This window comes from Macaca fascicularis, chromosome 18 (genome assembly GCF_037993035.2).
Source record: "Macaca fascicularis isolate 582-1 chromosome 18, T2T-MFA8v1.1".
NCBI lineage: Eukaryota > Metazoa > Chordata > Mammalia > Primates > Cercopithecidae > Macaca > Macaca fascicularis.
Window position 1 is genome coordinate 65,701,510 of NC_088392.1, and position 24,822 is coordinate 65,726,331.

At 40.9% G+C, this 24,822-nt stretch overlaps 1 protein-coding gene across 6 annotated transcripts in view; it reads right to left on the reverse strand.

Annotated features, from left to right (window-relative positions):
- TTC39C (tetratricopeptide repeat domain 39C) overlaps nt 1–24,822 on the reverse strand; it is a 140,632-nt gene that overhangs the window by 82,076 nt on the left and 33,734 nt on the right. The window contains exon 1 of one of the 6 annotated variants that reach the window (XM_065533986.2): nt 17,646–18,697. The exons of the other annotated variants lie outside the window; for them this stretch is intronic. The gene's annotated coding sequence lies outside the window, so the exon portion shown is untranslated. Of the gene's footprint in view, nt 1–17,645; nt 18,698–24,822 lie in introns of those variants that run through there. 6 annotated transcript variants of the gene reach the window in all.

Sequence of the window (24,822 nt, forward strand, 5' to 3'; positions counted from 1 at the left end):
GTTTCATCTGATGAACTGTCCTCCACAGCGTCAAAAAATGACTAGATATAAGACCTTCATCACCTGAACCTGTAAAACTGCTTTTACTAACAAAAGTAAATGTGCTTATTTCCTTTACCAGAAGATAGCTGTGGGGAAATTCATGGAAAGACTTTATTTGCTTTTCAGACATGACTCAAACCATGACCTTTGGGGACCTTTTAATCTGAAGGATGGCATGCCTCTAAAACACTGATCACCCCAGCCATTTAGTTTATGAGTGTTTGATTTACAAACGTTTGGAATAGGTCCAGTCTTGTGTTCAGACTTGTTTTGAGCATGTGCCCACCCTTTTGGGGAATATGGGAGTCTGTAGCCACCACCAGCTCACCCCAGACATCCTTGCAGGTCAGGGGCACCTCAGGCCTGGAGGGGTACCAGTCCCCAGAGAGCATGGCCCCTGTGTGCACAGCGATGTTTGCACTTACAGCCACTGCGGTTTCTGTTTATTTTTGTTAACTGCTTGTGATATGGCCTTGCATCTTATCAGCAAAAAGACTTTGTAATTCACTGGCTGGTGTGGAGAAGCCGTGAAATTCACCAAGATCAGAGAAGCTGTAAGCCCGTAGCAGGCAGGGGATGGGAAGACTTTTGGGGTCAGTCGACTCTGGGTTTCCTCCCCACTGAAGGGAAGAATAACCAGGAGGCTGGACAGTCCATTCCCACAGCCTGAGGTAGTAATTATCTACAGGTAGATCATTATTGAGCCGCTCTCTAAGAGGTACCATAAAAACAATAATAACCATTACTTCCTATGGACTATTGACCATACTTGACCCTTACTTGACCCTTACTTCCTATGGACTATTGCTCTGACTGATGCGTTTCTAGCACACACGTACATGAAGAATGCATCCGGAGTATGGCAAAATATACTCAATCACGGAAGTAATTTAAAATACAGACAAGTTCAACAAGATGACAAAAACAGAATTTCACTTTTTTTCTTTTTTTTTGAGATGGAGTTTTGCTCTTGTTGCCCAGGCTAGAGTGCACTGGCATGATCTCAGCTCACTGCAACTTTCGTGTCCCGGGTTCAAGCAATTCTCCTGCCTCAACCTCCTGAGTAGCTGGGATTACAGGCACCTGCCGCCACACCCAGCTAATTGTGTATTTTTAGTAGAGACAGGGTTTCACCATGTTGGTCAGGCTGGTCTTGAACTCCTGACCTCAGGTGATCCACCCTCCTCAGCCTCCCAAAGGGCTGGGATTACAGGCATGAGCCACTGTGCCTGGCCCAAGATTTTGTTTTTTGGTTTTTTTTTTTTTTTGAGACAGGGTCTTGCTTTGTCACCCAGACTGGAGTGCAGCTCACTACAGCCTTGATCTCCCAGGCTCAAGCCATCCTCTTACCTCCCAAATAGTTGGGACTATAGGCATGGGCCACCATGCTTGGCTAATTTTTGTATTTTTAGTAGAGACAGGATTCCGCCATGTTGTCCAAGCTGGCCTTGAACTCCTGACCTCAAGTGATCCAGCTGCTTTGGCCTCCCAAAGTGTTGGAATTACAGGCATGAGCCACTGCACCAGGCCACATTTCACTTTTTAGCCTCTCTCAGGTGTCTAGCAAAGGAAAAGCAAGCAATGCAGGGGTGTCCCTTAGAACGTAGGAGTTTTAAGCAGGACAAATTATGGGAACAATAAGAAAGGAGAAATGGTGAACAGGACAGGGGATACAAGTGTCTGACCAGGCATCGGCGACTGGGGGCTGGCAGCCACCACCCTCGCAGAGCCCCAAATGGTGTCCAGAACCCAGCCAGCCAGGCCTGGGAAGAAGGAGGGGAGAAAAGAGAGAGAAAGCAAAATGAAGGCCAAGGAAAATGGTCGGACCCTGAGTCCCCCATCTTTTAATTGCCAAATGCTTTCTTGAGTTAGGAATATCCAGTCTAATTAATATGACAGATTATTTAGAAAGGGGATATTTAAGAGAGAAAGTAGTAACATAAAAATTAAGTTTGTCTCCAGATAAGAATAGGGAAAACAGGAAATGTTTCCATTTTTATTTCCTTTCCCAATATTACTTTAATACACTATAAATTTCCAAAAGAAACTAAAAATTTTGGGGCTTGAGTGTGAGGGTTCCTGCCTGGGCCACTGACCTCCTGCCTCTCTCCTCAATGGTTCCTGCTCAGCCTCTAGCCTAGGTCCAAAGGGTGCTGGTTCCAGACCACCCTTCCTGGTCCCTCGGGTTGGGCTGGATCCCTCCTCTGGGTTCTCAAGATCCTCACCTTCACTCTTCAGAACACAACTCACACCCACACAGTGCCCACCTGGCACAGCATTCAGCACCCAGAATGCCCTCGATGGGTACTTGATGAATAAGTGAATGAGAGAATGAGTGAGTGAGTGAACAGCCTGAGAAGCAAACGAACAGAAGGCTATCTATGCTGAGCTATTTAAGGTGGCTATGAGATAGGTGACATTGTTTCCATTTCTTTCCATGTTATAGAGCTGATTTACTGAGTGAACAAACTCACTAAAATAGTGCCTGGCATATAGTAGGTACAATGTAACTATTTATTGAATGAGTTAATAAATAATGAATTGGTCTAAATAAACAAAAATCTTTTCCTTGCCTACGAAGTTACTCCTGAAAACAGGATTAATATTTGAGTAGTCTCTGGAACACATGAAATGTTTTAAATGATTTCCTGCCTTTACCATTAGCTCTCTTTAAAACACCATTTTACAAATATAGTTCTTGAATCGTTCACCTGTAGAATGCTGAAAAGTACTAAAGGTGACATTATAAAGGGCACTTCTTAAGCTAGGAGTACTATCATAATTATAAAATTTTCTCTTGAGTTGGCCAACACGTCTTAAGAACTACATAATCATGTATTGACATATTCATTCCATAACTGTATTGTTAAATTTTACCAATTTAAAATGTAAATAGAGTGTTTCAAAGAATATATTTCTACAATAGAAAACAACAAATCTATTTTTCAACCTACACACTGATTGCCAACCTCAGCCTAAAAATAACTTCGTCTTTGAAAAGCCCACTTAAGAAAAACAACCTCAAAACAGTAATCAGTGCTACTTCCTATGAAAACGTCACCTTAAAAGGTAAATACAGCACTTATGATTTTTTAATGAACAGAAGCAGAGTGCACAAAGAGCAAGCAGTATTTTCTCAAAGCTATATAAAACTAATTCTATTTCAGAAGAATAGAGGTAGGAGAAAAATGTTACATGTTTTAACCAAAAATATACATTTATCTCAAATATTTATCATGTCCTTCTTTCAAAATTTCAAATCAGAATAGTAAAGGCCTTTAATTTCCTACTCATACAGGCATAACTGGCCCCTGCCTTCAGGCTATGGGCAGCCTTGCATATATGCAAAAAAAGGTAGGGCATAAAAACGCCTCATTTATTTAAAGAAGTCAGAAATAGGGTATTCAAAATTTAAATTTTAACTAAATCAACGCATTCTCACAAGTCCTTAACTGCTTATGCAATTATATAATAGTGTCCTATAGTTTATCAAGTATTTCAAAATTGCAAAACTTCATAACACACTGTGGAAGGCACACACGTGTATTTGTTTTCCAAAATCGCTGGTTTATTAGTCTCACATAAATTATTAAACTAAATGCTATTTTTAAATTTCTATTCTAGTAGAGGCACTATTAGACCACAGAAATCATACATATGATAGATAAAACCTACCTATAAGAGGTTCTGTTTTAATAACAGAATGAATTTTTGTCATATTAAAGCAATTGTGATATTTGAAAAAGCTATACTACAAATAAACATGCAATGTATAAAATAAACATGGCTAAATGAGTAAGACAGTGTTCCTTCATATACTTTTTTAATGTTTAATTTTTTATTTTTATGAGTACATAGATGTATATATTTATGAGGCACACAAAATATTTCGATACAGGCATACAATGTGTAATACTCCTATCAGGTTCCTATATTTTTGTTATCTCGTCTATGGAACTGTCTTCAATACAGAGCTGTTATATTTTATAACAATCTGTTATGACTTCAAATATTAGCAGTAGGAGATACTTCCTTCTTCAATAGTTTTATTAAAGTATCAAAGTAAGCTATATATAAGTAAAGGTCATTTTGGTTGGTTTTGCTGTTGTCACAAGCATAGGTTTTCCTCTCTGTATATCATCTGCTTTCCTGCTACCAAAAAGAAATAAAGGGAGGGAGAAAGGCAGACAGAAAGGGGAGGAAGGAGGACAAAAGAAAGGGAGGGAGAAAAGGAAAGAAAGAAACACTATACAATAGTCTAAGAATGACATCTTATGATTTTTGAGAAGTGGTATTAAATACATATTAAAGTTGAATAGCTGGGTTGTATAACCATAAAATTCCCACAGTTTATGAAGAATTCTGATATTAAGAAATATATATCAATATTGGCCGGGCATGGTGGCTCATGTCTCTAATCCTAGCACTTTGGGAGGCTCAGGCGAGTGGATCAGTTGAGGTCAGGAGTTCGAGACCACCCTGGCCAACATGGTGAAACCCCATCTCTACTAAAAATACAAAAATTAGCCAGGTGTCGTGCAGGGCGCCTATAATCCCAGCTACTTGGGAGGCTGAGGCAGGAGAATCTCTTGACCCCATGAGGTGGAGGCTGCAGTAAGCCGAGATTGCGCCACTGCACTCCAGCCTCTGTGACAGAGTGAGACTCCATCTCAAAAAAAGAAAGAAAAGAAATACATATCAATGTAAATGTATACCTTCTTAAGAAACTGCGAACTTTATTAAAGTTTTGAGCAGGGCAGAATATGAATGTCATGCTAACATTCTATGTACTACAGAAGCTGATATTTAGGGAAAGCTAAGCATTTCAGTAACAAAAGTAAATTAAAGTAAGTGAAACAGTAATATTATTTGAAGCAAAAATACGTTTAAATGTATTTTTTCTGTGGAAGGATGAAAGCAGCATATTGCTTTGTCTATATGCATTCAAATATACAATACAATATTTACAGTGAGTGGTGGGAATGAAAATTGGTGCAAATCTTTTGGAAAGTTCTCTGTATTTCAAGAGACTTAAAAATGTTTCTAAGAATCTATCCTAAGAAAAATAAAATATAGAAAAAATTTCTATGCAAAAACATTCATAGTAGTATTATAGGCAGTATTGAGAAACAAGAATAACTAGAATATTGAAGGATAAAGACTGTTAGCCAAATTAAACATATTCACCTAGCAAAATATTATTTTACAACAAAAAGTCATAACTAAGGAAATGCTTGCTCTAGTGAGGTGGAAAAAGTACAGGCTCTAGAAAATGCTACCGAGTTAAAATCTCAAGTTGATGGACTAAATCTATGACTACTAGCAAGATAGACAAACTCTCAACTTGCATTTCCTCATGTGAAAATGTGATGTAACTATACTGCCTTATGTGGATATAATCAGTAAACAAGAAAAGTATCTCAAATGTCTAGTCTGAAGCTTGGCACATACAATAAACTAGTTACTGTATCATGATGATAAATGGAAAAGGCAGGATACAAATAAGATGTTTAGTAGGACAAACCATGTAAAAATATTTACAGGCCGGGAGCAGTGGTTCACGCCTGTAATCCCAGCACTTTGGGAGGCTGAGGCGGGCAGATCACGAGGTCAGGAGATCGAGACCATCCTGGCTAACACAGTGAAACCCCGCCTCTACTAAAAATACAAAAAATTAGCCAGACGTGGTGGCGGGCGCATGCAGTCCCAGCTACTTAGGAGGCTGAGGCAGGAGAATGGCATGAACCCCGGGAGGTGGAGCTTGCAGTGAGCAGAGGTGAATATATATATATATATATATATATATATACACAGAAGGAAATACCCTAAAAAGTTATCTATAAGTAGTGAGAGTAAAGGGTGATTTTTCTATATATGTACTTTTCTTCTACTTTATCAATGAATAAGCATTTATCTTTATGAAGTTTATAATTTGATCAACATAAGGCATAGTTTTAAAATGTGCACACAGAAGGAGTAATTTCAAACAGTAATATATAATTAAATTTCATCTATTTACTAAAAATTTTGCAAATATTTTTTGAGCACCTGTGTGTGCCAGCTCCATTGCAGGTAGTGGAATGAGGCCATTCCCACGGAGTTTACGTTTCAGAGTAGAAATACAGACAGTGAAAACTGTGTATTTATTGCTAAATCATCAATTCTATAACTGATCGTATAAGCACGTTTAAAATGGTAGTTTGGGTATTTATTACAGCCTTTCAGAAAACAAAACTGAATATGCCATAATATTTTAAGTTATAATTTTATTTTTAAGCCATAGGAAGGCAGTGTGTCAGAGCAGAGCATCTTATACTTTGCTGTGCACACAAATCCCCAAGTCCCCCCTGGCACCCTTGTTAAAATGCAGACTCTCACTCAGGTGGGCTGGGAAACTCTATCTTTTTTTTTTTTTTTTTTTTTTGAGACAGAGTCTCACTCCATCACCCAGGCTGGTGTGCAGTGGCATGATCTTGACTCACTGCTACCTCCACCTTCTGGGTTCAGGTAATTCTTCTGCCTCAGCCTCCCGAATAGCTGAGACTACGGGCGTGCACCACCACGCCTGGCTAATTTTTGTATTTTTAGTAGAGACAGGGTTTCACCATGTTGGCCAGGCTGGTCTCAAACTTCTGATCTCAGGTGATCCGCCCGCCTTGGCCTCCCAAAGTGCTGGGATTACAGGTGTGAGCCATTGTACCTGGCCCGTAGACTCTATATTCTAACAAGTGCCTAAACGGTGCCGATGCCATTGGTCCCCAAACCACACTTAGACTAGCAGAGTCTCAGAGGTGTTGTTAGGACCTCTAAACAAGTTAGGTAAGTTAAAGATGCTGACCGACAGAGTGGTGTGAACTACAACAACATAAATCTTTCCGAAAACAAATATTAGAAAACACTGCTAATATCTTCCTACTTGAAATTAAGAATTCTTGTATTTGCTGAAGGCCTGCTCTGTTAAACCAAATTTAAGATCCTTTCCCCAGAAGTACATCTCCGTTTTCCATTCTAGTAGATGGCCCCTCGTCCTCAGTGGCCTTTGGAGGCTGACGGTCCCGACCTTTCTTTGTTCTCCTGTGTTCTTGCTCTATGTTCTTCCCTTTCCTTGTTTCTGTCACACCAACCTCCATCTTGGTCCTAGCCTCTCATGACAGGCTTGCTACACAGAGCCTGCCGGACTCTGTCCACACCAAACTGCCACAAAAGCGGTGCATGCTGGAGACACTTCACCGTGCCACTGGTCCTTGACCAGCCGCCTCTTTGCACTGTGCATCACAGCAAACTAATGTAACTGGCAGGCTCTGAGCCCCTGCAAGCACCTGGCCTTCGCTAGCATGGCTTGTCTCACTTCTTCCAAGCAGGTTCTCTGGTCCAGCTCAGCAAATGTTTAAGCCCTTAACCACCCCACATCACTGATCTTTGCCTCGTGGCCTCTGCACGTGGCCTCTCCTCTTCAGATTCCTGATTCAAATCCTGGAAAAAATCTGACTTTTTCCATGATGCTCTCTTTGTAACCTGCCCCCATACTGTGCACGGAGAAAGAAAACAGTGTTCCTGGGTTTGTACTATGGCTCTGGCAAAACTGGTTATTAAACACACACACACACACAAGCTCTTTCAGTCAACTGCCATTATAGAAGAGAAGTTTAATTCCCATAGGTGAAAAATCCAATCCATGGTGGTAAAGAGACTTTTTGCAAGAAGTTAAAATGCTGTCCTGCCTGTACAATGCTAAATGAGCTGGCAGGAATTAGAGAAACCCTTTGCAGATGCAAAACCACTTCTTCACTCCTGAGCCTGCTGTGATGGAGCTTAATACCATACCCCTGAGATTTTCTCCATCCCAAGAACCGCCCTGGTGGCAAACCTTCATCTTCCCATGTGCCTTTGCTCAGGGACTTTATGGATTCAAGAGTTAATGGTGCAGTAACAGACTTCGGTGAGCTCTGAATATGACACGCCATGAAATGTGTGAAAGCTCTGAATATGGGATAGCAGGAAACACACACTTGCAGCCTTGTGTTGAGCAGCTACAGCCCAGGTGGCAAATGGGAAGGGCTTCAAGACACATCTGGAGTGCCCTGCCTCCCAAGGGGCATCTGGCCTCAGTGTCTCCAACCTGGTTCATGATCAGAAGACCCTGAGTTGTTCCTATCCCTTTAACTGTATTTTTCTGTTGCTGAATGAATGCTCTAATAACTTGTTTCTCTCAATGTTTAATTCTAAGATGGGGAAAGGAGGGGCAGGGAAAAAAGAATGGTGTCACTGAGTAGTTTTTTTGTTTTAGAGATGGGGTCTTGCTCTGTCACCCAGGCTAGATTGGAGTGCAGTGGCACGAACATGGCTCACTGCAGCCTCAAAGTCTCCAGCTTAAGCAGTCCTCCCACCTCAGCCTCCCAAATAGCTGGGACTACAGACACATACCCACCACACCTAGCTCACTGGGTAGTTTTTTATTTCATTCTTTTTTCAACATACACTGCTTCAACTTAATTTTCAAGCTACTTCTATGACTTACATTATTTTCAACGACTTAGTCTGATCCATTAATGTATATCTTTCATATATGTATATTATATACTCCCAGCTAGACTCTAAATTTCTTGTGAATAGAGACCAGACCTTATTTCTTCCACATAGTTTCACTGATTTTATCCCCAAAATGCACTGCTCTGCAGGTACTGAACAGACATTTTTATGAGAGTCATGGTATCTGCTCTCAAATTACTCCAGAAACTTCCACAGTGCTTCAGTACACAGGAAATGTTCAATAAAGGACTAGCTAATTGAAAAACTGCCGAGACCCTAAATGTCATCAGGCACACCCCTTATTTACACTGTGTAAATATGCAGGGAATATTCATTTCTTCTTTTGTAGTCTTTTTACATCTTAAATTATATATCATATCATATACAGGGTAGAAAACTATAAGCCCCTGTAAAAACTCCTGGAGAGAGATTTGCCAACGTATAGCATCATTGATCCTTAGACCAAACAATTCCACATCTAGACATATACCCCAGCAATGTTTTGCACATGTGCGTAAAAACGTGTATAAAGATGTTCACTAAAGCAGGGGTTCCCAACCCCTGGGTCGCAGGGTCCATGGCCTGCTGGGAACTGGGCCACATGGCAGGAGGTGAGCAGCAGGCGAGCGAGCATTACCACCTGAGCTCCACCTCCTGTCAGATCAGCAGGAGTATTAGATTCTCCTAAGAATGCGAACCCTACTGTGAACTGTGCACGTGGTGGGTCTAGGTTGTGTGCACTTCTTATGAGAATCCAATGCCTGATGATCAGAGGTGGAACAGTTTCATCCCCAAACCATCCCCCGCACCCTTAGAAAAATTGTCGCCCATGAAACCAGTCCCTGGTGCCAAAAAGGTTGAGGATTGCTGCACTATAGCACTGTTAAGGCCCTAAGAAAACAGAACCCACCTAAATGGTTACCCGTAATGACTAAGTATATCACATATTTATATAACAAAACACTTGATTTAGACGTTTAAATGATTATACTTGTTTTATAACATATATCAACATGGGTCGACTTCAAAACTTAAAAATCAGGTGAAAAATACAAACTGCAAAGGATACTTATGTTAATTTGAAAACAGAAACCTGCATGTTGTTAATGGTTAAAAATATGCATTTAAAGTATAACATATGGATGGAAAAGACATATACCAGCTTGATGACACTGGTGACCTACGGAGAGGGAAAGAGGAAAAATGCAATCATGCCGGGCTGAAAGGGAAGTATCTGTAATGTCTTACTCCTCTAAAGATATCAGAAGAGATTATGGCAAATGTTTACAAATGTTAACATTTTTCAAAACATAATTCTGAGTACAAAGGACATCTATATTTGTTTATAATATGCTGCACTTTTGTATATTTAAACTATTTTAAATTGTTAAAAAGTAATATAATACACCCATTAAAAGTATTAAGAGGCTCAATTTCTCTCCATTATTAAAATAACTAAAGCAAATCAGGGCAACAGATAAGAGGAAAGAGGTCCCTAAAATATTTCATGATTACTAGCTATTCCTAACCTAATGACAGAGGCCAATATTCCTGAAGGACCATGAACCAGGGAACCTGTTGCATTCTATAATAATTTGCTTGGTCTCTTAAGGTGGCAAATGACACTCTTGGCCCTTCTCTTACATGGTTAACATGCCACTGGACTATTGGCTAGTGCTTTCTCCACTACCCACCCATCCACCAGAGCTCCATCAGACACAGGCTTGCTACATGGTGGAGCCCAGAGTTCTCAAAAGCCTCCAGCTTTATCTTCCTGTGCTAGCAAATCAATGCTAATCATCAAGGGAAAATAACTGAGTTCCTACTATAATGGACTGTATGTGCAAGCTGTTTTAGATGCTATAATTAGCTGTGCTTTTAGCATGGCCAGAAAGTAGGTGGGCTCACTTTCAAGCAATGATAATTTTAACTGATGGCATTAGGGGTCTATGCAGGCATGAATTATGAAATGACATGTAAATCTGATTTTCAGAAGGAAATACTTCCATTCATCTCTCTCTAGTAATCCAATAGACCCTCAGATCCCCTACTTTTTTCCCTGAACTCAATCCACTTTGTTTCACTACTGTAGCTAATGCAAAATTCCACTAACACCACTTTCATTTTAAACTATCATTGCATAATCCCTCCTACAATCTGTATTTCCTGTTTGTAACTGTTCTAGAAATAATCAGTAATTTATAATGTAGCCCTCCAAAAATGTAGTACCACCATTTCACACTGATGTCTACACTGGCCCTTGTGTTATATACATGCATGCACACAAAATAACACACAGTGGAAACTCACTTAACCAATCTCCACTCACCTAAATATCTGGATTAACTAATGTCAGAGAGAGAGAGAGAGACAGAGAGAGAGCTAGATGCCCTTCACCTATTGAATACTCAAGCTAGTGGGCTTTTTTCTTTACTAGTTAAGCTGTGTGCTTACTGAGAGTCTCTACTGATTATTTCCAAATGTGATTATCCTATTGTCCAACTGTTATATAAAAATATATGGAGCCTTGTTAAATGACAACTACATAATTCATTGTTTATTATGTAACTACATGAAATAAGGGTGTGAAAAAACATGACATTTATGAAAAATAAATGCTTTGAAAAGATTTGAAAGTGGCAGATGACTTTAAAAGTTACGTTAGGGTTAGGTGAAAGCAAGATAAGTGGAAAAGGCTTGTAAAACTAAGGGGCATTTACCCAATATTGCTTCACAAATTATTTTTACCTCTTATTCCACTTTAGTGATCCCAATACTGAAAGACACGGGAATGTATTATAGATGTGGCTTATGCAAGAAAGTCAAATTAAAAATGCATCACCAAACTCACAAAGTAAAAGCGCCAGCCCCACATCAAAAGTAATAAAATGTTTATTTGCTATTAATTCATTTTAGAATCCCCTGCTTTAACTGACTTCTTAAATTATAATAAATCATCACTAGTGGTCCCAATCATGGTCCCAATCAAGAGGCCTCCAGTTACTTCAAGTCCGTTTTCAGTCAGTACTACATACATTTCTTTCCCAAGAGAATTAAAATAATTGGTGTAACATTTCCCAATCGGTGACAAACTGGAAAAGAAATTATAACATTGCTTAATCCTTCAGATTTGCTCCTCTTCCTGTATTCTCTCTCTTGCTCTGAATGGCCGCACCATCCAACGAGTGACCCCAAACATCCTCAATTCCTCCTTCTTCCTCCCAACCACAACCAAAACTCAAACTGAAACCAAACAGGAGTCCTGCTGAATCTACCTCCTGTAACATTTCACATGTATTTCCCCTGCTCTCCCCAGCCCCTATGTGAGCTATGAGAATCGCTCCCTAATTTGGTTTCTTTCCTCCAGACTTACTGTGTACAGTGTTCCCAGAATTCGTTTTCTGAAACACAAATCCATGTCACTCCTCTGCTTAAAAACCACCAATGGTGCCAGGCATAGCAGCTCACACCTATAATCCTAGCACTTTGGGAGGCCAAGGCAAGAGGATCGCTTGAGGCCAGGAGTTTGAGACCAAGGCAAGAGGATCACTTGAGGCCAGGAGTTTGAGACCAACCTGGGCAACACAGCGAGACCCTATCCCCACAAACAAAACAAAACAAAAACCTACCAATGGCTCCTTATCACCCAAGTGGAAAGGGGTAAAATCCATGGTTCTACATAGAACACAGACCCACCTATCATGTGTGTCCGCCTCCATCATTCCTCTGAATACACATCTCTTTGTGCGGCCACAGAACAGCTTGACCCTGAATATAACACATGCCTAGTCTGAGGATGCTGGCTCCACCCCAGTACCCTGGGAGACTTCCCTGCTCATCCTCAAGGAACCTCCTCTGATACTCCCTCAATTCCCAAAGCCCTGGTTTCAAGTCCTGGCTCTGCTAAGTGAAGTATCCTTGAAAAGTAATTCTTTTGAGTTGCAGTTTCATCATCTGTAAAGTAGGGGGAAATGATAGTACCTTTCTTACAGGTGCATAGGGGGGACTGAATGAGGATGCCAGCACAGCACCTGGCACCCTGGGGGTCCTAAGTAAGTGCCATGTATCTCTGTTGCTATGGTCTGAACTGTGTCCCCCAAAAAGTCCTATGTTGAAACCTTAACCCCTAATTTGACTATGTCTGGACACAGGGCTTTTAGGAGGTAACTGAGTTTAAATGAGGTCATAAGGATAGGATCCTAATCCAAGAGGGTTGGTGGCTTTATAAGAAAGGGAAGAAAGAGATCTCACTCTCCCACATGTGCCCCTCACACTGAGAGAAAAGACCATGTGAGAACATGGCCAGAAAGCAGCTATCCACAAGCCAAGAAGAGAGCCAGCCCTCACCAGATCTCAACCATGCTGGCTCCCTGGTCTCAAACTCCTAGACTCTACAACTGTGAGAAAATGCATTTCTGTTGCTTAAGCCACCCAGTCTTTGGTGTCTTGTTACGGCAGCCCAAGTGGACCAATAAGCCCAAGTGGACCAATCCCAGGTGGAACCACCTGGGATTACAGGTGGTTCATGCCTATAATCCCAGCACTTTGGGAGGCCAAGGTGGGAGGATTGCTTGAGCCCAGCAGTTCAAGACCAGCCAGGACAATGTGATGAGTCCCCGTCTCTACAAAAACTACAAAAATTAGCCGGGCATGGTGGTGCATGCCTGTGGTCCCACCTACTCGGGAGGCTGAGGTAGGAGGATCTCCTGAGCCTGGGAGTTCGAGGCTGCAGTGAGCCGTGATTGTACCACTGCACTCCAGCCTGGGTGACTGAGTGAGATTCTGTCTCAAGACAAATAAAAATAAAAATAAATTACATGCTGTGTAGATTGTCCTCATCAGACAGGCACTTATTTGAGGACAGAGAGTGGATCTTACTCATCTTTGTCTCCTCTCAGGACCTACCATGATAATTTAAACACAGTCGGCACTTAATTAATGTTTAGCTTATATATGAAAATAAAGAGGACTCAACTTTAAAGAAATATTACCCTCTGCAGAATTTGGTTCTGAATTATAAGAGATAAACGGTGCCACCAGACACGCCATGTCTGACAACTCAGGGCATATGGATGTGCGGCATAGCAAGTGCTGATTTGGGGGTTGGATTTTCACTGACCCCAGGCTGAGGCCTCACCTGTAGGGAAGTCTCTGAAGAAACATGTCACCTGAAGAATGAAAAGGTCTTTTCTCCTGACCTGATCCGTGGTACCCGCCTTTCACAGCCATACACCAATGTAAAATGCCACAGTCTCCTTGTGATCTCCTTGAAGAACCCGAGTTCACAACAGCAACCCTGCCACTAACTACACGTTACTACCACCTTCCATTTGTACTGAATTTTGCATTTCCAAAGGAACCATGTTCCATGTCTAAATGCTAAATTGATAATACCAAAGTGTTGTAGTAACCAGTTAATACAACACAGAATGTCTAATATATGCAAGCCTTAAAATAAGTGAGAGATATCAATTTGGAGTCTTACCCTATCCTCCAGGTGAGACGGTCTACCTGAGACTCTGCAACACTACTCTCTAATACGCCAGACAAATGTCCTATCACAAGGAATCCACACATTTGGAGAATGGGGGATAAATGGCACAAATGGTGGGAACCCAGAAAATCTCATGTTTAAAGTAAGAATCATTCATACATCACTGACTAAGTACCAACTACATGCCAGACATTAGGGATACAGCAGTGAGCAAAACACACAAAATTCTTAATCTCAAGGAACACAGTCCAGCTGGGGGAAGTATTATCTTAAGGAATACAGGCAGTACTCACTTTATACAGTAGAGTAAGATCCTAAAAAGGACCATACAAGCTGAAACCATACAAACTGATCTCAACAATAAATGAGAAAAATCACAAGTGCCCTATGATCTTTTTAAAACTTCATCAAAACATTAAACTCACAGCTAACATCATATTCAACAGTAAAAGACCAAAAGCTTTTCCTCTAAGATCAGGAACAAGACAAAAACGCCCACTTTTGCCATTGCTATTCACCATAGTACTAGAAGTCCTAGCCAGAGCAATTAGTAAAGGAAAAGAAATAGAAAGCATCCAAATTGGAAAGAAAAACAGTAAAATTAACTCTGTTTACAGATGACGTGAACTTAGATGTAAGAAACCCTAAAAATAGCCAGGCATGGTGGCTCACGTCTGTAATCCCAGCACTTTGGGAGGCTAAGGCAGACAGATTGCTTTAGCCCAGGAGTTCAAGACCAGCCTGGGCAACACGGCAAGACCCCATCTCTACAAAAATATACAAAAATTAGCCAAGTGTAGTGGCACACACCTGTAGCTCCAGCTACTCAGGAGGCTGAGGTAGGACAATCACCTGAGCCTGGGGAGATCAAGACTGCAGTAGACTGTGATCACGCCACTGCACTCCAGCCTGGGCAACAAAGTGAGATCCTGTCTCAAGAAAACAAAAATATCCCCTAAAAATTCTACAAGAAATGGTTAAAAGAAACAAATTCAGCAAAGTTGCAAGATATGAAATCAACACATAAAAATCAGTTGTATTTCTATACACTAACAATGAATAATTCAAAACATTAAGGAAGTTCCATTTACAATAGCATCAAAAAGAATAAAATATGTAGGAATAAGCTTAATCAGGGAGGTGAAAGACTTATACACTGAAAACTGAAAGCAGTGCTGAAAGAAATTAAAGATGAGATCAATAAATGGAAAGATGTCCCATGTTCATAGATTGGGAGACTTAATTTTAGCTAATACTACTCGAGTCATCTCCAGATTCAATGTAATCCCTATCAAAATACCAACAATGTCTTCTATGCAGAAATAGAAAATTCCATGTTAAAATTCATACGGAATCTCAAGGGACCCCAAATAGCCTAAATATCTTGAAAAAGAACAAACTGGAAGATCTCACACTTCCTGATTTCAAAACTTACCACACAGCTACAGTATTAAAACAGTGTTCTGGGAGGCTGAGGCGGGAGAATGGCGTGAACCCGGGAGGCGGAGCTTGCAGTGAGCCGAGATCACGCCACTGCACTCCAGCCTGGGAGACACAGCGAGACTCCGTCTCAAAAAAAAAAAAAAAAAAAAACCAGTGTTGTACCAGCAGAAACCCTGACATATAAACCAATGCAAAAGAACAGAGAGCCTAGAAATAAACCTTCACGCATGGAGGGCAATCTTTTCAACAGACAGTGCTGGGAAAACTGGATATCCACATTCAAATGAATGAAGTTGACCCTTACTTTATACCATACAAAATATTAAGTCAAAATGGATCAAAGACCTATGCATTAGAGTTAAAATTATAAAACTCTTATTAGAAAACACAGAAAAAGCTTAATGACACTTGATTTGGCAATGGTTTCTCAGATGTGATACCAAAGACACACACAAAAACAGAAAACACAGATACATGGTCTATATCAAAATTAAAATCTTCTCTGCATCAAAGGACACTTACGACAGAGTGAAAAGGCAATCCATGGAATGGGGGGAATATCTGAAAATTATATATTAGATAAGGAGTTCATATCCAGAATAATAAAGAACTCTTAAAACTCAACAACACAAAAACCAAACAACCCAATTAAAAAATGGGCAAAGGACTTGAATAAACATTTCTCCAAAGAATATATACAAATCACCAACAAGTGCAAGAACAGATGCTCAATATCACTAATCACTGGGGAAATGTAAATCAGATACCACCTCACACCTATTAGGATGGCTAATATTCAAAACAAATCAAGAAAATTGTTGGCAAGGATGTGGAAAAACTAGAACCCTTGTGTACCACTGATGGGAATGTAAATGGTAAAATCATTGTGGAAAATAGTATAGTAGTTCCTCAAAAAATTAAAAATAGGTCTGGGCACAGTGGCTCACATTTGGAATCCCAGTGTTTTGGGAGGCCAAGGTGGGAGGATCCCTTGAACCCAGTAATTAAGAGGCCAGACCAGGCAACACAGCGAGACTGCAGCTCCACAAAAAAATAAAATTAGCCAGGCGTGATGGCACGTGCATGTAGCCCTAGTTACTTGGGAGGCTGAGGCAAGAGGATCACTTGAACCAACAAGTTTAAGGTTACAGTGATCTCTGATCACACCATTATACTCCAGCCTAGGCAAGAGAGCAAGATTCTGTCTCTTAAAAAAAAAAAAAGAAAGAAAGAAAATTAAAACTAGAATTACCATATGATCCAGTAATTCCACTTCTGGGTATATACCTGAGAAAACTGAAAGCAGGAGCTCAGATATTTGGACATCCATGTTCACGGAAGCATTGTTCACAATAGCCAAAAGGTAGAAGCAATCCAAGCGTCCGTTAATGGATGAATGGATACACAAAATGTGGCACAAACAACGGAATATTATTTAGCCTTAAAAAGAAAGAGAATTCTGACAGACGCTATAACATAAATGAACCTCATGAACATTATGCAAAGTGAAATAAGCCAATCCCAAAAAGACAAATACTGTATGATTCCACTCATAAGAGATACCTATCATAGACAAACTCATAGAGACAGAAAGCAGAAGGGCAGCTGCTGGGGCTAGGGAGAAATGGGAAAGGATGGTTTAATGGGTACAAAGTTTCCACTCGGAAAGACAAAACAGTTCTGGAGATGGATGCTGGTGATGATTGTACTTAATGCCACTAATGCCACTGTACCGTATATCTAAAAATGAATAAAATGGTGAATATTACCTGGTGCATATTTTACAATTGAAAAAATAATTTAAAAAGCATTTAAAAACTCTACCATTTATAAATATTAGGGAAATGAAAAAGTTAGCAAAACATTTATTTTATAAGCTCTTATTTAAAACATTAGAAACATTGAACATTAAAGAGATTTCCTTCTTTGTAAGAAACTTGATGAGTTGATGGGTGCAGCACACCAACATGGCACAAGTATACATATGTAACAAACCTGCACGTTATGCACATGTACACTACAACTTAAAGTATAATAATAATAAATAAATTAAAAAAAAAAAAAGAAACTTATCAAGAGGATTTTGAGCAGGGTGCGCCCTCTTTTTATAAGATAATGTATGATGGAAAGTACGCACCTCTGTCATACTTCGAACTGTGATACTCCTTATGAAGTTTGAATCAGCTTCAGTTTAGCCTTTCTGCTTTCAATGTTGTGGATCTTTCCAAGAGTTCTTTGAAGTGAAGTTTTTCTTGGCCAGTGTCACCTCCTCCGGGACATCTGCATCTTTTTTCTTACAACCACTTTCCTCCTTTATGTCTAATAAACTCCCCTTCACTAAGTGCCTGTGGTTGCACATCCAGAGTCCCTCAAATAGGGGAAGTGTCAGCTATTCCTTCCATTTAGATTTCATTCCATTTCACTTCCAGTGTTACCACTTTTTTCTTTGCTGCATGTTCATCTTTGTTGGCCAAAGTCCTCTTTCAATTATCCCTCTGAGTAAAACGTCAGCGGGTCTATCACTAGGAATGAAGGAAGCAACACAAGGACACTCTTTGCTGTCTGTGAACTGAATAACAGAGGTGCAATGGCCAGTCACAGACAGACTCTGAAAGAAGTCACACGATTGGCTACTGATCATGATGTGCATCTGTTATATACGGAATGATTTGTGGCCTGAAGAGCTCATACACAGTAGTAACTGAAAATTGAACTGTGTTATTGGGGAACTGGTGTTACTTAACTCTGGAAACTGGAATCTGTGCATATTAGAACCAAGTAAGGCCAGGGCTATCTGTGAATGTTTACAAACTAAGGTAAGAACCCAGAGGAAAGGAACCTGATTCTTATAGAATGCATAGCAAACAAATGAGGCTGGAAGACCAGGGAAAGCCTCTCCAGGAAGGGAAGGTGGAGTTGAGGTTGAAGGATAAGTAGAAACTGAGTCAGCTTGGAGGAGAGATTCCGTGTGCAATGAAAACCCTGTGTCAGGAGGAAGCAAAGCAAAGTCAAGAATCTGGAAGATCATGGTAACTACAGGTCAGAGAGTAAGGAAAGAACACAGCAATGGAAGACAAGGCTACCAAATGGCATAATTGGAGAAAGCACTGGTTACTGATTGATTGATTGACTGAGCCAGAGTCTCACACTGCTGCCCAGGCTAGAGTACCCAGGCATGATCTTGGCTCACTGCAACCTCCACCTCCCAGGTTCAAGCGATTCTCATGCCTAAGCCTCCCAAGTAGCTGGGATTACAGGCATGTGCCACCACGCCCAGCTAATTTTTGTATTTTCAGCAGAGACAGGCTCTCGCCATGTTGGCCAGGCTGGTCTCAAACTCCTGGTCTCAAGTGATCCACTCACTCGTCTTTGCCTTCCAAAGTGCTGGGACTACAATTGTGAGCCACCGCACCCAGCCAGCATTGATCTTTTCAATGAAGGTTAATATGGATTCTAAAGCTGGTTAAAACCAAAGTCATTGCCAATTTAAAGCTATTTTACTTTTCTGTTTTTCTACAAACCACTGTATAAAAGGAGGAAATACGAGTCTATTTTATAGCATGAGCTAACTGGGATTTGTACAGTCACGGCCTGGAAATAATACAACACAAATCATTTTAAAATACAGGTTGGGCATCCTAATCCACAAATCTGAAACCCAAAATGCTCCAAAATCTGAAACTTTTTGAGGGCTGGCATGCTGCCCCAAGTGAAAAATTCTACTCCTGATCTCACGTGACGTTCACAGCCAAAATGCAGTCAAAACTTTGTTTCACATAGAAAATTATTTAAAACATTGTACAAAATTACCTTCAAGTTATACGCAAAAAATGTATATGAAACACAAATGAATTCTGTTTAGACTTGGGTCCCATTCCTAAAATATCTCATTATGTATAAGCAAATATTCCAAAATCTGAAAAACATCTGAAATCCAACACACTTCCAGTCCCAAGCATTTAGGATAAGGGATACTCAATCTTTATACGAAAAAAATGAGATAAGGCAGTGATGGTCAAGGGGCAAACCAAGCAGGCCCAAGCTATGCCAGATAAATCCTGCCACAGATTTTGGTCCTAATCCTAAAAGCAATGGGAGGCTGAATTAGTTTTCTGTGGCTGTTGGAATAAATTACCATAAACCTGGGGGCTAAAAGCAAGAGAAATGTATTCTCTTACAGTTCTGTAGACCAGAAGTGTGACATCAGTGTCACTGGGCTGAAATGGAGGTATCGGCAGGGCCACACTCCCTGGGGAGGCTCTAGGGGTAAGCCCATTCCATGCCTCTTCCATCCTCTGGTGAGTGGCTGCATTCGGGCTTAGGGCAGCTGTGGCTCTAATCTTCAAGGTCAATGTCTTCAAATCTCTCTCTTGATGTTTCCATTTTGCCTTCTCCTGCGTGTGTATAAAATCTCTTTCTGCCTCCCTCTTACAACGATACATGTGATTGCATTTAGGGCCCATCGACATAATCCAGGATAATCCCCCATCTCAAGATCCTTAACTTAATCACACCTGCAAGGCACCTTTTATTCTTTTCCTTATAAGGTGGCACTGAGAAGTTCTAGGGATTAGATACCTTTTGGAGGACCATTTTTCAGCCTACCAGAGAGGCTGCAAAAGAGATTTTAGTGGCGAGTCATGCAATTAAGACTTGAAGGTTGGACAGATCACTCTGGTGGAGGTAAAGTAAAGGCAGGGAGGATATAATGAAGCCAGCTGAGCCAGTGCAAGTGTCCAAGTGAGAGATGAGGGTGGCCTGGACTAAGCGGTAGTAGTAAAGATGAAGAGAAGTGGATGGATTCAACAGACACTTGGTAGGCAAAAGTGGCAGACAATAAAGGTGAGTAAGACAGAGGTGCCAAGAGCCTTCCAGTGTGTACAACCAGGTTTCAGGTGGTACAATCCACTGAGCCTGAGAGCCCCGGAAGAAGACCAGGGCTAGAAAACTGACCTGCAATCTTGCTAGGTCCACATAATACTATTCAGCATAAAAACAGGGTTCTTTTGGAGGAACCAGCATACACTCTAGGGCTGGGAGCAGATCTTCCACTCACAATCTTTTTCACTTGGGTTTGGTAAACCTTAATTTTCTATGTGCAAGGTGATGGTAAAAGACTTACCCTTGGAGGATGGGCACAGTGGCTCCTGCCTGTAATCCCAGCACTTTGGGAGGCCAAGGCGGCCGGATCACTTGCAGTCAAGAGTTCGAGACCAGCCTGGCCAACATGACGAAATTCCGACTCTACTTAAAAAAAAAAAAAAAAAAGTAGCCGGGTGTGGTGGTACATGCCTGTAGTCCCAGCTACTCAGGAGGCTGAGGCATGAGAATCACTTAAATCCGGGAATTGGAGGCTGCAATGGGCTGAGATCGAGCCACCACTGCACTCTAGCCTGGACAAGAGTAAGACTCTGTCTCAAAAAAAAAAAAAAAAAAAAAAAAAAAAACAGTCGGGTGTGGTGGCTCATGTCTATAATCCCAGCACTGTGGGAGGCCGAGGCAGGCAGATTGCCTGAGGTTAGGAGTTGAAGACCCGGCTGGCCAACATGGTGAACCCCTGTTTCTACTAAAAATACAAAAAAAAAAAAAAATTAGCCAGGCATGGTGGTGGGTGCCTATCATCCCAGCTACTCAGGAGGCTGAGGCTGGAGAATCGCTTGAACCTGGGAGGTGGAGGTTGCAGTGTGTCGAGATCATGCCACTGCACTCTAGCCTGGTGACAGAGCGAGACTCTGTCTCCAAAAAAAAAAAAAAAAAAAATGAAAAAATGAAAAAGCCTATCCTTGGGGCTGTTGAGAGAATTAGGATTAAGGATGAAATGCACACGACACAATGACGCACGAACAGTGCAGCTATGACTCACCCACTCGACCCCCAACCACTGTCGTTGTTTGCCTGTGCAGGCATTTAAGCAAAGATCAACAGACTTCTATGATTACAAGAATGCACTACTTCTAACTTTATTCAGATTCCTCTCTAGTTTTGCTTAATTCATATTCATTTATTGCTAAGTCTCAATAGTCATTAAGAGTTACTGCTATGTTCTGAAAACAATTCTTCAGATTAGTCAATTTTTAAATAGTTTTTCTCAATGTATCATTAATGTGTATTAAATATCTTCCTAAGATATTAAATATCTTCAGCAATAGTTCCTTCTCTACCTTACGTCATACAAATAAATAGGCAATTCATCTCTATTCTATGCTAATGGCACGTGGAGAGAGCATTGATAAGCAATTTACAAAGAGGACATCCAAACCACATTTCTCAACTACAAAGACTTTCTAACTCATCCTTCAACAAGGACTATTTTAAAAGTAACAAAATTAATCAAGATATTTTCATTATAAACAGTGTGGAGATTCCTTAAAGAATTAAAAGTAGATCTACCATTTGATGCAGCAATCCCACTACTGGGTATTTACTCAGAGGAAAATAAGTCATTATATGAAAAAGACACATGTACATGCATGTTGATAGCAGCACAATTCACAACTGCAAAAATAGAAAACCAGCCCAAATTTCCACCAATCAATGAACGGATAAAGAAAATGTGGTATAAATATACCATGAACTACTACTCAGCCATGAAAAAAATGAAATAATCACATTCCCAGCAACCTGGATGCAGCTGGAGACCATTATTCTAAGTGAAGTAACTCAGGAATGGAAAACCAAACATCGTATGTTCTCACTTATATGGGGAGCTAAGCTATGAGGACACAAAGGCATAAGAATGCCTTTGGGGACTCAGTGGGGGAAGGGTGGGAGGGGGGTGACGGATAAAAGACTACACATTGAGTACAGTGTACACTGCTTGGGTGACAGGTACACCAAAATCTCAGAAATCACCACTAAATAACTTATCCATGTAACCAAACACTACCCGTTCCTCCCAAACTATTGAAATTTAAAAGATATTTTCATTATTTTCTCAAAGAGCTTTAAGCTATAATGAGATTCCTCTATTATATGTGGCATAATCTACAAATTGCAGAAATGCTTTGAGGATTAAACACATCTGGCCGGGTGTGGTGGCTCACGCCTATAATCCCAGCACTTTAGGAAGCAAAGGTGGGTGGATTACCTAGGTCAAGAGTTCAAGACCAACCTGTCCAACACAGAAAAACCCCGTCTCTACTAAGAATACAAAACTTAGCCAGGTGTGGTGGTGCACGCCTGTAATCCCAGCTACTCAGGAGGCTGAGACAAGAGAATCACTTGAACCCAGGAGGCGGAGGTTGCACTGAGCTGAGATCACACCACTGCACTCCAGCCTGGGCGACACAGCGAGACTCTGTCTCACAAAAACAACAACAACGAAACCACACACACCTATTTATACAAGCAACCCAAACACTAATTAATTTTAGGAAATCATTTAAAAATATTACACACGGGTGCAGTGGCCCATGCCTGTAATCGAAGCACTTTGGGAGGCAGAGATGGGTGGATCACCTGAGGTCAGGAGTTCGAGACCAGCCTGATCAATATGGTGAAACCCCATCTCTACTAAAAATGCAAAAATTAGCCAGGCGTGGTGGCATGTGCCTGTAGTCCCAGATACTCAGGAGGCTGAAACAGGATAATTGCTTGAACCCAGGAAGCAGAGGTTGCAGTGAGCTGAGATCACACCACTGCACTCCAGCCTGGGTGACAGAGCAAGACTCCATCTCAAAAAACAATAATAAATAAATAAAAATATTACAGACTTCTCTATTTTTCAGTTAAAAGTCATTTCAAAGGGAAGCTAGACACATTCTTCATAATAACATTTTGTGTGAACTAGTTCTCAGCAAACAACTCGGAATGTCATAGAAAATGTCCATCTTTCACTAAGGCATCTACATTTTTCTTCAGTTTTTAGTAGGGTATAGGTCGAGAAAATTTCATTTGGGTTTATATTACTATTCACAGGCTTCCTTAAGTATAAATTTCTAGACTTTAGTAGAATAGCTCTTTGATGAATGTTTTACAACTCAACATTCTTCCATTAGGAGAAAAGATCCCAATTTCAAGTTAGCCTCAACTACTCTCTCTCATAAGCCCAGCCCAGATCCAAAATGTCACACAAGGGCTACAGAAAATCACTGAAGCATTCTCACCTTGTCATTTTTACATTGGTAATTTCTCCAGACAAGAATCTCTGAAAATTCCACCAGAGCAGGTCCTGCCACTTTGGCTAAACTTCTAACTAGTTTATAAGTAGTTTAGGCTTTTCCCCACACCACGGCCCTTTCCCACCTCCCCTTTTTTTCCCCCCATGCTATTTCAAGAGGAGTAATTTCTAGCTCAATTTGTAATTTTGATAACTCAAAGTAATGAGTGTCTCACCAATCATCAATACAGAAATAACCAAAAATAGATTTGGAGCCACATGGTTGACAGCTGAGGCAAATGGCATTCCACATGTAAACAAAACTCTTTTCTGTGCAACTAAATCGATGCAAACCTGGCTATAGTGTGGAGAAAAGTCAGTAGCCCAATTCCTTCATCAACTGTAGGCCTGGAAAAGCAGCCCCCATATAGCCTTGGATAGGTCAAGAGTCACATCAGGCCAGGTGCAGTGGCTCACCCTGTAATCCCAGCACTTTGGGAGGCTGAGGTAGGAAACTGCTTGAGCTCAGGAGTGCCTGGCCAACACAGCAAGACCTCATGTCTAATAAAAAATAAAAAATTAGCCGGGTGTGGTAGCACAGGCCTGTAGTCCCAGCTACTCAGGAGGCTAAGGCGGGAGGATGGTTTGAGCCCAAGAGATCAAGGCTATAGTGAGCTATGATCATGCCACTGCACTGCAGCCTGGATGACAGAGTGAGGCCCTATCTCAAAAAAAAAAAAAAAAAAAAAAAAAATCACAAGAGACATGTGTGCAGCTGATCAATTCCAACATGCTACTTTATTTTAGGCCTAACTAAAGATGCAGGTGTGCATAATTTGCAAGACAGAATGATATCAAGTTCTTTCTTGTTCCAGATATCAGTTGACAACACGTAACTTGAGATTTTGCAATTTACCATTCAAAATTGGGGAAGAGGGGAAGCACTCAAAGCCTTGCCAGTGACCCATTCTATTGGAAGCGATCCTAGAGGCCGTGCAGCATGAATTTCAGTTTAGTATTATTGCTTTTTTTCTTTCAAGACGGAGTCTCGCACAGTGGCGTGATAGCTCACTGCAAGCTCTGCCTCCTGGGTTCAAGTGATTCTCCCTGCCTCAGCCTCCTGAGTAGCTGGGATTACAGGCACCCACCACCACACCCAGCTAATTTTGTATTTTTAGTAGAGACAGGGTTTCACCATGTTGGCCAGGCTGGTCTC